Source organism: Gavialis gangeticus, unplaced genomic scaffold (genome assembly GCF_001723915.1).
Source record: "Gavialis gangeticus isolate Ggan-Ray unplaced genomic scaffold, GavGan_comp1, whole genome shotgun sequence".
NCBI classification, from domain to species: domain Eukaryota; kingdom Metazoa; phylum Chordata; order Crocodylia; family Gavialidae; genus Gavialis; species Gavialis gangeticus.
This window is the reverse complement of record NW_017729032.1, coordinates 131,246,151-131,261,282: the sequence shown is the minus strand read 5'-3', so window position 1 is coordinate 131,261,282 and position 15,132 is coordinate 131,246,151. Positions and strand designations below refer to the sequence as shown.

Sequence of the window (15,132 nt, the reverse complement as noted above, 5' to 3'; positions counted from 1 at the left end):
GCACCACGGCCGAAAGGGACTTAGGGGTAATGATTGACCATTGTATGACCATGAGCTGTCAGTGCAAGGTGGTGGTCAGCAGGGCACACTGGCATGCATCAACTGATGCATCTCATGTAAAACTAAGAAGTGATACTCCCACTGTACTCAGCACTGGTAGGACCGATTTTGGAGTACTGCATCCAGTTCTGCGTGCCACACTTTGATAAGGACATGGAAAAACTGGAGAGGATCTACAGAAAAGCCACCCATATGATCAGGGACTTGCAAGGCAAGCCATATGAGGAAAGGCTGAGGGACCTGGGCCTGTTTAGCCTAAAGAAGAGGAGGTTGAGAGGGGATTTGATAACAGCTTACTGCTATATCAGAGGAGTGCATCAGTAGCTCGGTGAACAACTGTTCACTAGGGCACACCAGGGGAAGACCAGGACCAATAGATACAAACTCCTGGAAGGCTGCTTCAGGCTTAATACCATGAAAAACTCCTTCACAGTTAGGGTGTCAAGACTGTGAAATAAACTCCCTCCAGAGGTGGTGCAATCACTTACCCTGGAGGTTTTCAAGAGGAGTCTAGAGAGTCACCTCACTGGGGTCACCTAACCGCAGTTATCTCCCTGCCTAGAACAGAGGGATTGGACCCCATGATCTGCAAGGTATCTTCTAGACCTTTACAAACTATGAGCAGAAATATCCAACTTAGCTATGCACATTCTGGCTCTAGAACTGAAGGCAGTAATAGCCAAGGTAACATTAGCTAAGGCATGGTGCTGTGCCAGTGCAACTATACTGCATCCAATTTCCTGGGCATAGGAAGCTGCCTTTCAGGAGCTCTGTCAATGAGATCATGGTGTCCCCTTGTGCTATATAGATATACCCCTTGGTCCTCTGCTATTGATGGTAACTACATCATTTAATTCCCTTCCTACACAGTTTACTCTTCATTTCAAAAGCAGCTAATTTCTTGTTCCCACTAACCCAGCTAAAAGGCAGGTCAAATATCTTATTTTTCTGATAGTCAGAAACAGTCATCTAATCTCCAGCCTACATTTGTTTTGTCCAAAGACTCTCTTTTTGCTTAAATACCTCTTCTCCCTCTGCTTTTTATCCCTCTAAGGCATTTATATACAGCAATCATATGTCCTCTTAGTCTTTTTCTCCTTAGGTTAAAACGCTTTAAAACCCCACTCAAACGGTAGACCCTCTACCCCTAGACCATCCTTGAAGCCATTTTCTACACCTCCTGTAGCTGGAATAAATCTTTCTTTAACATTTTTTAATTACTTTAGATTATCAGAACTGTTTGCATTATGTTAGATGAGGTTTTGCCAATGCCTTGACAATGATGATAATATTCCACTATCTGTACTGGAAATACTGCGCCTAACAAGTTCAGTGACTGCATTTACCTTTTCCTTATGTGCAAAACAGTTATCTTCTGATTGACTAATACACTTAAGATCTTTTACCTCTGTTAGGTAATGAATCCTCACCTCATAACAGAAATTCATGTGACTAATTCCTATTTGCATAACTTGTTCTTCATACTATTACATTTTATCCTATTTCTATTAATCTAAGTAAAGTGGGCATAGGAAGTGGAGCTCCAGCTAGGTCAATAGCTAGTGTGTGAGACTCTTAAATTCAGGGTCATTGGTTCAAACCCCATATAGTACCTTTATTCCCTCACTCTGCTTTCAGCCTTATGATGAGAGCCATGAGACTCTTCAGCCTAGAAAAGCACAGGCTCACAGGTGACTCAGTAGTATATAAGAGGTGTATATCAGGATCTGGGGGAACACCTGCTCACCAGAGTGCCCCAGGGGATGACAAGGTCAAATGGGTGCAAAAACCTCCAAGTCCATTTTAGGCTGGCCATAAGGAAAAACTTGTTTACTGTCCAAGCTCCCAAGGCCTGGAATAGACTCCCCCCAGGAGGCTGGACTCAATGATCTTCTGAGGTCTCTTCCAGCCCTAATGTCTAGGTGCTAAGGTGCACAGTTGACAGCCTAGAGGTTACAAGTTTGAAGCCACCATAGAAGCAATCAGTGGGTGGCCATGTCTGATTCCAAAGACTGCAAATTCTGCTACATGCTTTGTCACAAGGGCATAAAAAAGGAAGGATTCCAGTTAAAAATGTGTTCAGTGCTTCCTGTATAAGTATTAGATACATACAGTAAATATCCCAGTTTTTAACACAACTTGTTCATACAATAAGTACCCAAATGACCAAGTCAATATACAATATTCATAAATGATTACAGAGCAGCTGTACACCCACCACAATTATCCACACAACAAACTAAGGATATATATTTTTTGGCAGTATTTGTTCTAAATAAATCTATGACTTATTGATAATGATTTTCCTCAATAATATTTATTACGTTATTTTACTAGGCATTAACGTTATGTTTTCCAAACAATAATTCCAATATTATATTGCTGTTTTGAAAAAAAGGTTCTCTCAAGTAATTATTATTAGTTCTCCCTCTCAGTTTCTCTACTGTTTCTTTTCTTCACAATATCAAAATAGAAATAAGTCATTTAGTTTTATCCTGACAGTTTAAGTGCCTTGCATAGCTATATGCTCTTGTCTGTGGGCTACTTCTCTCATTTTTTATACCAGCTTTGAATCCCTGTTTAAAAGATTACTGCCAAAACCATGTTCCTCTATGACAGTTCCACAAAATCTAGTCTCTCATCCCCTCTCTTTCAGGCATTTCAACGGATATCCATTATGCCACATATAACATGTAAACTGCTTGTCCTCATCCTGAATGTTACTTTGCGTCTTACTGGCCCTCACTTTAAATTTTATCTGTTCTACTTTTATGACTGCCTGACTTCCTTGATCTCACTAATGTTATCCACTTTGATACTACTTTTGTAGCCTCCTTTCACACATGTTACCAAAATATTACTTGTCCTGCCTCATCTACAAGAAGGGAAGGAAATGGAAGATAATAAAAATATAAGTTGTCAAATCATCAAGGTTTTTTATATTTCATAATTTAGTGTTGCAGACTAACTGAACACTAACTGAATAGGAAAGACTTGTGATAAGTTCAAAGATAAATTTGCCTTGTTAAACTAATTTTAGTTTAACCTACTTCAAAAGAGAGCAGAAATTCAATGCTTTCTTGCAGATTATTCCAGACATTCTTGTGGGTTATACTTACATTGCAGTCATGAAATAAAAGCAAGGTATATTTTCACTTTCCTCCTTTTTCAGAAGAGACTATCTGACCACACTAGTATGTTTCTCCTGTTCTGCATAAAAATAGTGTTTATACTCAAAAGATAAAATAACAAAATGACTTTCATAATGAACCTCAATTTCAAACCTGGTTGTCAGACATCCTCTTTCTCTTCTATGGTCCAAGGTCCCCAGGCAAACTTCATCTTCCATGGTGGACTCATAGGAAGTAGTGCCTGCTATGATTCCTTTCTCTTCTTCCAGAAAAGAGGCCATGGTGTATCACAGGAGAGAGCCCAATAGCAATCCTGGTCTGTGAATATGATTGGGGTCATGAGGCATGGGCAGTCGCACTAAGACTGCCATAGAAGCACTGCAGCATCATTTGCTGAGCAAAATATTCCAGATGCCTACTTTCATAGAAGCTTACACTTTCTTGGGAAAATCTTAATGAAAACTCTTTCTCCTCTTTTCTTTGTTGACTTTGACATATTTTTCTGCATACAACGTGCATGTTTCCTCAAAATCAGCCCTCCAGCCATGGGGTGTATGAATTAATTGGGTAAGCTAATGTTTTTACCAAAGTATAAGTGCCCTGCTTTGATTCCTGCCCCACAATGTAGCATCTGTTGCATTATTATTCAGGTACCTGAGGGAGGCAATTATCCTAATGGTTCATTGTTCTTCACTACAGAGGTGTTAATGATCATACCTTTTTTTAATGGTCTTGATGATCCACTAGCCAAGCTAACTTTTCTTAGGGCATTTTTTCTAACTGCTAGTTGCCCCCAGTCTCTCTCCTCCTATTTCACAGTCTTGGAGATTCTTTATTTCTTTTCAAAATCATAGATACACCACTGTGGCCAGTCTTCACCAATAGCTAAGGTTTTACTTTAGTTAAATAGGAAAGGGAAGGTGAATCAGCTAATGATTAGGCTCTGTCCCTGAATCATGTAGTCATAACTCTGGAAAAAATCTTTTTCCCTTCATTCTGCCTGTCAAAAACAAGGTGAGTATTATATTCTGGGTTGTGTCATATGTGATAGAATACAGTACATGTAAAGAGAAAAAACATCTATTTTCTGTGAGTCCTAGTCATCACATTCAAACATGCTATATTCTTCCGTATCTTCTTCATGTCTATGACTCTCAACAGGATTCTAACAATGGAGATTTTTTCTGAACCTTCTCAGGTCTGATCTAATGCAAAAGGTGGTTTTCAGGCATAGCTGAATTTAAAGGTCTCAGTGGGAGAAACTTCCTATCAGAAAATGGTCTACCTAATGTTCATGGGATGTACCCTGGCTGTGTAAAAGAATATTACAGCTGATTACAGATTTAACAATAATAACAGCTACATAACAAAGGAAGGCTCCTAAGAAAACTGACCATAAGTTCCACTCTGTTCTGAACCATGAAGTCTGATATTCAGTCACAGAGGAACTCAAATGGGCTACCAGAACAGAGAGAAATGGAATCACAATGCCAATATTTTGTATTCCTCCTTTTCAATTTACATCAGCATTTGCTTCCTTCCTTTTACATGTTGCAAGATAGTTCTAAAAAGTCACTTATGACCAACCAGTGTCTCTATTCCCTACCCTATTTTAAAGTCAGATCCTGATACTCTTAAGGTCTGAACAAACATTGCATTCACACCTACATAATGCACCCTTATCTTGGCATAAAAAAGGGGGGCACATAATTGCAATAGCGTAGCTTACTAGAATTTGGAGTAGTGTTACCTGGGATAAATCAGGGGTAAAATCACACTGATATTGTTTCCATCCATGCATATGTTGTATTCCATTTCTAACTCAAAGGAAGTTTGTACCATTCCTCACTACCCGCATGCACACATGCACAAACACATTTCTGGTGACAAGGTGTACTGATATCACTATCACAAGAGAACTGGCCACCTGTGCACTCCAAACAGATATGCTGATTTAAGGTGCACCAGGTGTTTTGCTGTGTATCTAGGCTATTATTTCTATAATTTCTTAAAAGTCCTATTGGTATTAATGAGGCTACTGAAAGAGTAAAGTACAACTCAAGTAAGTTATTAGAATCTGGTCCTTATTCATTTTCATGTTGGTTTTTAAAAGTCCTGTTTATTCCTTTTTAATCACTCTATTATTAACTGATGCTACCTTTTTCCCTTCTTTTTTGTATTTCCACCTTTTTCATACCTATAGTTGTTCCCTAACTCTTGTTTATCATCTTTCCCTGTTTTAATATTCCCTGTGTTTTAAACTGAATTTGCACTGAATCTATTAAGATACTTAGGTGTTGTACAGGTATGCTTCATGTCAACATGTTTGGCAAATTAAAGAGTTTGTAGTTTTACATAAATACTTTTGGTCTTGAACAATGTCCAAGTTGTTAGTACATTTTTTCCTCCTATTTCATGTTAACTAAACAACAACAATGTTTTCTTAAGTATTACAGGTCAAACTACTTGTCATTTAATGTTACAAAGGTCAATGAGCTTGATGCCAAAGAGGCCAGAGAAATGACACTGCAAATACAACCTTGTGACCTACAAATATACTTAATGACAAACTGTGACAATGACTCTGAGATAATAAAAGCATGGCAAGTATTCAAAATAAGCTACAACAGGTATCTTAGATACCACAAAATAAATATAAAAAAAACATAACCGTATATTTTTCAATCTATCAGTATTCTTATCATTTGATGAATGTATATTTTAATCCATGTTATACTTTTAAAATAAAATCACATTTTCAAGTAGCCCATATTAATTAAATATATGGCCAGATTCTCTCAACCTTAATCATGCCAAGGAATACTTTTACATTCTGAATAGTTCCATTAAGTAAAAGGATTTATAAAAGAAAACCTGTTTTGCCTAAAATGACTTCAGGAAGTTCAATGAAACTATTCATGTAGTGAGATACTCTCAGTATTAGCAAATGTTGCAGTGTTAAAACTATGACAGATTAAATGACATAATTCCAAAGAGATCATTTAGGAATTTAAGATGCAATCTTCCATCGAATTCTTGCAATTCACTTTAAGACCTCTAAAAGATTGATAAAGAAAGATGCTCAGTGTATTTTTGTGTTTAAAAATGGTCTAAGTTAAACATTTTTGCAGGGAAATATCATTTCCAACTAAACACTTAGATTATTTCACGGAACATTTCAAAAGCAAAAAGTTCATTTTATTTGAATTAAGATGTTAGTTTCATTTCAATTTTCCAAAACTGAACAGCACCATTTTGGCATTTTAGAATCCAAGAGGGCTGTATCCTATTATTATTATTTTCCTTTTCTCCCTGTAATTTTTGAAATCTTTTCCAGTGATGGGAAAATTCCAGCATGGTAAAAAGAAAAGAAAATGTATGATGCTAATACTCAGAAAATTTTCATAACATGAGGACATTTTGAAGCAGCTTCATAATTGAAGAGTTAGAATAGCCACACTTTTTTTTTTCCAGAGAGTAAGAAATTTATAAGTTAAAAGTGCCAAAAAGGACAAAAGAAAAAAGAAAAAAAAATCATGTTGGAGAGAGAACTAATTGTTTCATAAAATGACACAAAAAAGTGGAGGAGAAGGAAGAACAGTATTAAAAAACCCATATATATATATATGTAGGTAAGTATGTATGTATCAATTTGAATGATTTCTATTTTATTATATTTTTTCTTCTAGTAATAACATTTTTAAAAAATTGTGAATGGTATTTTTATCTCCCTCTTTTTCATGGGGATTTTTCCCAAATTATTCTACTTCTATAAAAGGATAAAAGCTGCCTATACATGTGCTCAGAGGTGGAAGCAGGGTACATTTTAATTAGAGCAGTTTCTGGACAGTTGTTCTAATTAAAAAACCACACCACCATATGTATTAAGCCCACACTAGTTTAAAAATGGCCACAGGATGCTTTCTCTAAACCAGTTCAACAAGGTTTAGTTAATTTAAAAATGTGTGGGGGCCTATACATGTGATGCTGTGGTGACACTGCAACATTTTAATTAGAACACCAATGAGCACACGTATAGACAGCCAAAATAACCAGGCACCTGGCAAACAAGACTTATGAGGAAAGGAGGAAAGAGCTAGGGTTATTTTATATGCACAAGAGAAGACTGAGAGGGTATTTGGTAACAGTTTTTAAATATGTGAAGGGCAAGTATCTGTGTACTGTACAGAATAGGACTAGAGGAAAATGACTTCAAACTGCAGGAGAGAAAATTTAGGTTGGAGATTAGGAAGAACTTTCAGACTCTGAAAGTAGACAAGAGAAGTTATGAAATCTTAATCCTTGGAAACTTTCAAAAGCAGGTTAGACAGACATTTGGCTGGGATGACTTTGCCAATGGGATATAGTAGACAAACTTATGATGTCCCTTCCAAGCCTACTTTTTTATGATTATATGATCCTGATTCCTATTCTAAGATAATTATAACTTTTATAAACTAATATTGAAGACTATTCCTGTAGTGCTTACTGAATCTTCATTTACAACCCTTCTTACAATCCTTTACTTGACCCATGGGAGTGATCATCCTTGACCACAAAGGATTGCTGCCAACACCTGAATCTTTTACCAAAGCAACAGAGTACTCAGAGCTTATTCCTTTAGAAACTTGTATTCTAATCCCACTCTAGTGTTAGCCAGTGAATATCTGCACCTTAGGTTCTCTATTAAGTCATGAGAATTGAACTGAATCAATCAAAAATCCTGGGATCCTTTCACCTCTCTGAAATGTCCATGTTAGTTTTCATTCACACTTACATGGGACAGTTAGCCAGCAGTGTCCAAAAAGTATTCACAAATCTCAAAAGGGCCTTCACTCAACAAGGACACTCTTCCAGAGAGATAGATCACACTTTTGAAAGAGTCATCCAGATACCACATGAAGAATTCCTGCAGTACAGAAGAAAAGCCCCCATGAATTGCATACCACTGGTTAAGACATATCATCCCTCTGTGGAACCTATATGGAAAATCCTCAGACAATTGCAACCCATATCAGGAGACCCAATTCTCAAAGAGATCTTTCCAGAACCACCTATCCTATCCTTTAAACAAGCACTGAACCTCACCAACCTCATCATCAGAAGCAAACTTCGTATGACCCAAAACACACTGAATGTCTGGAAAAGAAATGTAAAACCTGCCACCACATCTCCATCGCTTCTACAATAACTAAACCCCACAACAGAACCATCAACACACCTGAACCTCCAAAAATGTAATATATCTCATCCAGTGCACCAAATGCCCTGATGGAAAATATGTAGAAGAAACCAAACAACAACCGTGCACCAGAATAAATGCACACTGAAAATCTATCAAAGACAAAAATACCCAACTACCTGTGGGAGCACATTTTTCAGAAGAAAACCACTCTCTCTCCAATCTCTCAATCCTAATCCTCAAAGGGAATTTACAAAATACCTTCCACAGATGAGCCTATGAATGTCACTCCATCAATCTACTGGATATAAAAAATCATGGACTAAATATAGTTATTGGATTTCTGACAAATTATAACCTGCCTGACATCTGACTCCCTAGGTAAACCCTCCACTTTTTACCACCTATTCCCATTCCCTTCCACCCCCCACCCTGCATCCTCCTGTTTCTCATCCTTTGACTACAGCTACATTCATTCCCTGTTTCTCCCCTGCCCCACCTGTCTCTCACCTACTGACCACCTCAATTTACATTTTAACTGACTGGCTTTCTTGCATATGTACTGGCCTCTGGCTGCTTTACCACTCCATCCAGGAAGAGCACATACCATCTGCAGATACTTCCTCAGCCTTACGAAGCGTGTTTGGACCTGAAAGCTTACTAAGGATAATTTTTCCAACTATTTGAGTTGGTCTAATAAAAGATATTGAATTTATCCAATGAACCTCATCCGCAAAAAGTTATTCTGGCAATCTAATAAATCATATTCTTCCAGATTCTGCTCACTTGCGCTGGATCCCTGCCAAGCTTGCATCATGAGCATTTGTGATCAAAGCTGTTTATGTTTAGCCATGATTATCTAATTTCACTGTCTATTTCACTCTGATTCCCACCTCCCAAACTTATTCCAGGGCCTTAGATAATTTTCATCAATGTAAAGACCAGGACAGTAAGTGGTTGTAGCTAATTTACCAGTCAGTTAAAAAAGCAGAAAAAGTAGATCTCACAATATGTTCCCTCTGCCAAATTGTTAAAAGCAGAGCAGCCTGAGCCATGGCCCACTTGTTTGCTTTTGGGCCAAATCCAGGACTTCTTGTAAATGCTGGCTGGGTTGCCAACATCACCAACAATGACAGTCAAACAAGATTAATTACACTCCCACCTTTGATACAGCAGAAGGGCAAGGGAAAATTCCAGTACTTGCTGCATAAACTATCTGGGAGTCAAAACCTGCTGTAAGGTGTCACAACACCTTGCTGTGGGAACCGATAACAATGTTTGCCAAAATAAGGCTAGGTTTACACTGTATCCTCACCATATCCCAAGGGAGAATCTCAGAATCCACCAGTTCTTCGCACATATGCACATAAAACTGAAAAAACAGTAGTGAAGTCCCTCCCAGGGCTGTCCTTCCATCTCTCATTCTCGAGACCTTAGAAAAGTCCCTGCAAATGTCTTCACTTCTTGGACTGACGCATGGCAAAAGTGGTGGATGGGTGGGACACATTTGGGGTATGCCTCCCAAGACATGCTAATGTAACACCCTGCTACTTAGAGTGAGCTAATACCGTGCACATTTCTACAGCAAACTGATAACTGATTAAATATCTACTCTCTTCATCTGCACATAGTGGCCTGGCTCCCAGTTCCTTCTGAATGAAAGGGCATTGACTGCTTTCATAGCCCTACACATTTGTCTGATCATTTTTCTTATACCTTAGGTACAAGCACAATGCCCTTGCCTAAGCCACATATCTGCTAATATTTATGTAGAACCGGTTCTGTCCTAAGTCATCAATGCTTTAGTACAGGTGTTTCAGTAGCCTTGTAACACCAAAAAAGCTTGATATAGGAATTGCTTCCATTCCAAAACTGCTTACTGCACTCAATGTAGACTGCCCAATAGACTTTAAAAAATCTGGATGGTATGTTCTTCACTTACTTTTAATCATTTTTTATGATATGGTAATAAAGTCTCCCCCCCTTTTAGGATAATGTCTTCATCCCTGGGCATCATGTTCATTCATGCTTACTCTTTTCTTTCCCTATGAATCTTGCATTGTTACCTGCACAAAGGTCTGGATTGAAAAGTTAAGAGACCACCCCTGTCCCAGACTGAACACATTTAGACTGATAAAAGTAATGAAGGGACAAAAAAAGTGGAGGCAGGGTTTCCATTTACAAAACTCTATGGTTTTCCAATTCTTCAGGTTGAGGAGCTGGAGCTGTTCCCACCTGATGCAACAGAATCATGGCAGAGGAAAAGTTTAATGGAGTAATACCCCCACTTCTTTGGCTCTACTTTCAGAAGGATTTGAACTCTCTAATCTACTCTTTACTCCAGCTGCCCATGCCCTGATAGGTAGATGCATTTTGTTTTCTATCTTGACAGCCAGGGTATATAAAGAATTCTAGAAATTACATTTTTGCATAAGAGCTTGAAAGTACAAAGACATCAACTGTACTATACAGTATTTCATACTGACCCTGTAGATTACCTACAGATTGCATTTTTTAAGTTTAGAAAACCACAAGGAAAAAGGCAGTCTTCACCATCAATAAAGTGAGCTAAGGGTGACAAATTAGGCAACATGGCAAGTACCATACTTTTTCTGAGAAAGGTTCTCTTTTATGGCTCCCTCTAGTACAAAGCTATTATGCTCCAGCTTACAACTGCATTGATGGCTATTATAAAAAATACCCTTATGCAACTCATCATATTGTAGCAACTTTGACTGACGCAATATATTATTTATAAGGATTCTGTTGTAATAAACATTATGCAAAGTTATCATGATTTGACTCTAGCATTCTTGACTGTCCCCCTAAAACTAAAGTAGCAACTATATTTTCCCCTGGTTCTATGAAATGAATAGGTGGTATATTGTAGTGCTGATTTTTCAAGGATAAGTCTGTTCCTGTTGGGGAGTGGGGGGAAGAGGAGTGGTGATGGTCTCAATACAGGGGTGAAGACTGGGGACATCTTGGTGTAGATGGATAGGTGAGTGACCCACTGTACCCCTGAGAGGCCAGCAGGGTTATCAGCATGGGCAGTACAGGAGCCATTTCCATTGCCATAGACATGGAGTCCTCACAGGCCTTCAAGGGACCAAGACATCTTTGCCCATGATCCCTGGAATCCCCCTCTCTCTCTACTAGGACCCTAACCATGTGACCCTCAACCATGATCAGATGGTGCCTCACACCCTGAGACTGAGGCATCAGATGAGTCTCCCCGCTATAGGACTCCCTGGCAACAGGGCTATGGTCCTGGGGCCCGGACATTCTTCTCTATGGGTCCTGGGCATGGTGGAAGGAGGAAGTTGGGATTGTGCATGCCATCTCCATATCCTGGTCCAGCAGGAGTCTGGCACAGGAGTACAGTGGTTTGCAGTCATCCCTTTGACCTTGGCATTCTGGAACTTCTCAGTACTACTTGGAGGGGGAAGGGGGCTGGATTCATGAGGAAACAGCTGGCTGAACCAGAAACAATTGTGGTGTCTGGGGTCAGGTTTCCTTTGGGTCTTTGGGACCCTGGTTCCAATCATACCATCTGCTCCTGACCTCTGGAGATGGCAAGTCAAGTTGTCCCTTTTACCACTAGCTTCTAGGATTACTGGGTCTTTAGTCCCACCCCCTACCCCTGGTCAATCTATGCTGCAAGTCAAGGCATGTGAGGCCAGCCTCTCCTACCCTGCCTCCAGGGGCACCACATACAGGACTGCCATTCCCCATATCCCAATAAATAGTCTCTGAAGCAGAACACACCATGGCAACTGAAACTGGTGAAAAGCTTAACAGAGAGCCAGCTCTGATGCCAGTCACAAATGCCATAGGTCAATGCAAAACAATCCAGGACTCTATCCATGAACTCCCTCTCCTGCCATTGAAACTCCACCAGCTCTACCAAAGCATAAGAAACCTTCTTGAAACATTAAGTGGACATTTCAAGCTCCTATTCCTACACCTTGACAAAGTAGGAGTAGGCATCTCTCAGCTTCACAATTTGCCCCCTCCACATTTACAGTCTCTCCAAATGTTGAGGTGCTAGGTGCTTGGAGGTGGCTACAGGGGTTTCTTGGTTCACAGCCATCTCCCATATATATCTCTCATATGCTCCACTCTATTTGTGAATCAAACTAGAGTGTTATCTCTGGTTCTGATATGATGAACTGACATCACAGGACACTTTATGCATTGTGGTTACTACTGAGCCAGTGCTCACCTTTTGAACATTTCCATCCAGTAACATGTCCAGGAATGTTTCTATCCACATACTACCTGACACCTTTTGCCCTCAGTAGCAATGCTTTGTTCTTATGGTTACAGATGGGGCAAGACAGAGGAAAAGCTTTCTTGCCCTGCCATGTCCCCCTGCAAGCTACTATAAGCTCCCTTAGGTCCATGTCATCACTGATATGCTTGAACATGGAAGCAGAGGGTGCCAGGCCATGGGAGGAGGAGAGTCAGGTTGGTATGTGTTCTCCCAAAGAATGGAGGGGAGAATATGCTTCCCCAGAGGGGACCAGTGCTTTATGGTATACTAAGCATTCAGTACAATGACTACTCTTGCTGTGAGACTCAAAGCTGGTTTGCAGCTATGGACTTTGAAGTGGGATTAGGAACTGGTCTGATCAGGTACCTCTTGCAGACCTCTCTGGGACATCAACCTGGGAATGACCCTCACTGCAGCACTGGTCAGCTGTACTTGCTTTCACTTACAGGACTCTGGCCATCTCAACAGTGTCTGTTGAAGGAAGGAAAGAAGGAAGGAAGGAAGGACTTTTACTTTTTAGCTACTTTATTCAAGAGTTTGGGGTACAAAAAGTTGGCCCCTCTGGGGTCCTGGTCCAATATACAAAGCAAAGAGAAACAAAATCAGCATCAAAGCAAAAGCACCATGCCATTACATTCATAACATCCCACCATGACAGACACCTTCGCAATATTATACATCACACCTAACATGCCGTTATGCAGTTGGGACACCTGGCCATGCGATTGTACAGACCAAAGCCTTCTATAAACAAATGATTCCTACCCTGCTCCATCCAGTAGTATACATGACAACAACTTCAACTTCCCACACAAAGAAGAAAAAGCAAAAAGCAGCCTGGTGAGGGCCCAGGGTGCAGCACGAGCTGGAAGTCTCAGTCCACCAGCAAGCCTGTCCAGTTGCCCAGACCAGTCATGACATCAGAGCATGTATTGAAGATGGCCGTCCTCTACATGTCACAGTGCACCCTCAAAGGCCCAGTGTGCCTCAAAGATGGGCACTGCCCGCCCCAGCACAGCATGCTTAAACTCCAGCAAGAGGCATGCCTGCACCAGGAGGCTAAAAAGCTGCAGGGCATTTTCTGAGCCAGTCCCGGCAAGCCAGTTGCAGTGGCTCTTGAGGACAGCCATCTTGGCCTGAACCAGATGGCCAGACACACAGTACCCCACTTGGCTGCTCGGTACAGGTAAGTGTCCATAGGTGTTCTCTGAAAGGCTTCTGCCCAGTGCCCACAGTGATGATTTGAGGGTGACAAAGAAGGGCCACAGGCAGGGACAGTCAAGGAAGGCATGAAAGAGGTTATCTTCAACATCCCCAGCTGTTGAGATGGCTGGGTTAAAGTGGGACTCAAAAGTTGCTCGAATGCTGTGCAGCAACCACCACTGCAGGTTGCCAGTCTTGGTGGTTGGCAGCTTATACAGTGTGCACCAAGCTGGGTTGGTTGGTGGGGAATCATCCCCAGGCACCGTTGCCACGGTGTATTAAGGCAGTGCATCAGCACCTGGGCATGGTGGACTTGAATGACCAAGGCATATAGGCTTCTGTGGCAAGGAAGCAGAGGAGCAAACTGTGTCACTGTTGGGAGGCATGGGGAGCGTCAGCAGGGAATCAGACCTGCCAGCCAGCTTGCCAACCATGGTTGGGGCAACCAGCAGCAGGGGGAAGGCCTTGCTCAGGGCATCCACAGCAAGGGGAACCTGGCATGCCCAGAAATGGTCATTCAGGGTGGCTGCTGCCTCTGGCAGGAAGGCAGCCTGGATGTCATGCAGGACACAGCCCATGGTGCGGATGCAGTGTGTGCCCAGCTGTGTGGTCAGGGCCTTGGGTGACAGCCAGGCCAACTGAGCAGGGTCAAGGAGATGGTGCAGGCAGAGGACACATGCCCAGATGAGGGTGGCTGTGAGGCTGGCAGAGACTAGGCTCAGCACAGGGTGCTGCAGAGCTGGGTTGTACACCAGGGGCTCAGCAGCTGTGGGAACTGTGGGAACTCCAGCAGAAGGAGCTCCCTGTCAAAGCCAAGGGCCCCCACCCTTTGCAGGAGCTAGCACACCAGTTGTTGCCAGAGTAGGTGCTCCTCGCTGTAGAGGAGTCAATGAACAGCTTGCAGGTAGAAGGCAGCCACCTTGCTTGCCAGGTTGACCAGGCTCTGGTCCCCCTTGGCGACAGGTAGGTAAAGGATGACTTGTGGGAACCAGTAGTACCCATACCAGAAAAAATCTACCAGAAGGCACTGGAGCCTCTCGAGTAGGTCCGGTGGTGGGTCAAATATGGCACACTGGTGCTACAGGGTCGCTACCACCAGGTTGTTTGTGATGAGCACATGTCCATGGTAGGAGAGGCTGGGTAGGCACCAGTGCCACCATTGTAGGTGGGCTTCTTCCCCTTTCTCAAGGCCATCCCAGTTGTGCACCATGAAGGTCGGTGGCCTCAAGAACATGCCCAGGACCTTGAGGCCCTTACGGTGCCAGGTAAGGCCCTGGCAA

The 15,132-nt window shown here is 41.5% G+C and overlaps 1 long non-coding RNA gene across 1 annotated transcript in view; it reads left to right on the top strand.

Moving 5' to 3' along the window:
- LOC109303259 overlaps positions 1-14,839 on the top strand; it is an 888,234-nt gene extending 873,395 nt beyond the window's left edge. The window contains exon 3 of the long non-coding RNA XR_002099035.1: positions 14,643-14,839. This is a non-coding gene — a long non-coding RNA (uncharacterized LOC109303259). The remainder of the gene's footprint in view (positions 1-14,642) is intronic.
- Positions 14,840-15,132: the final 293 nt, after the last annotated feature.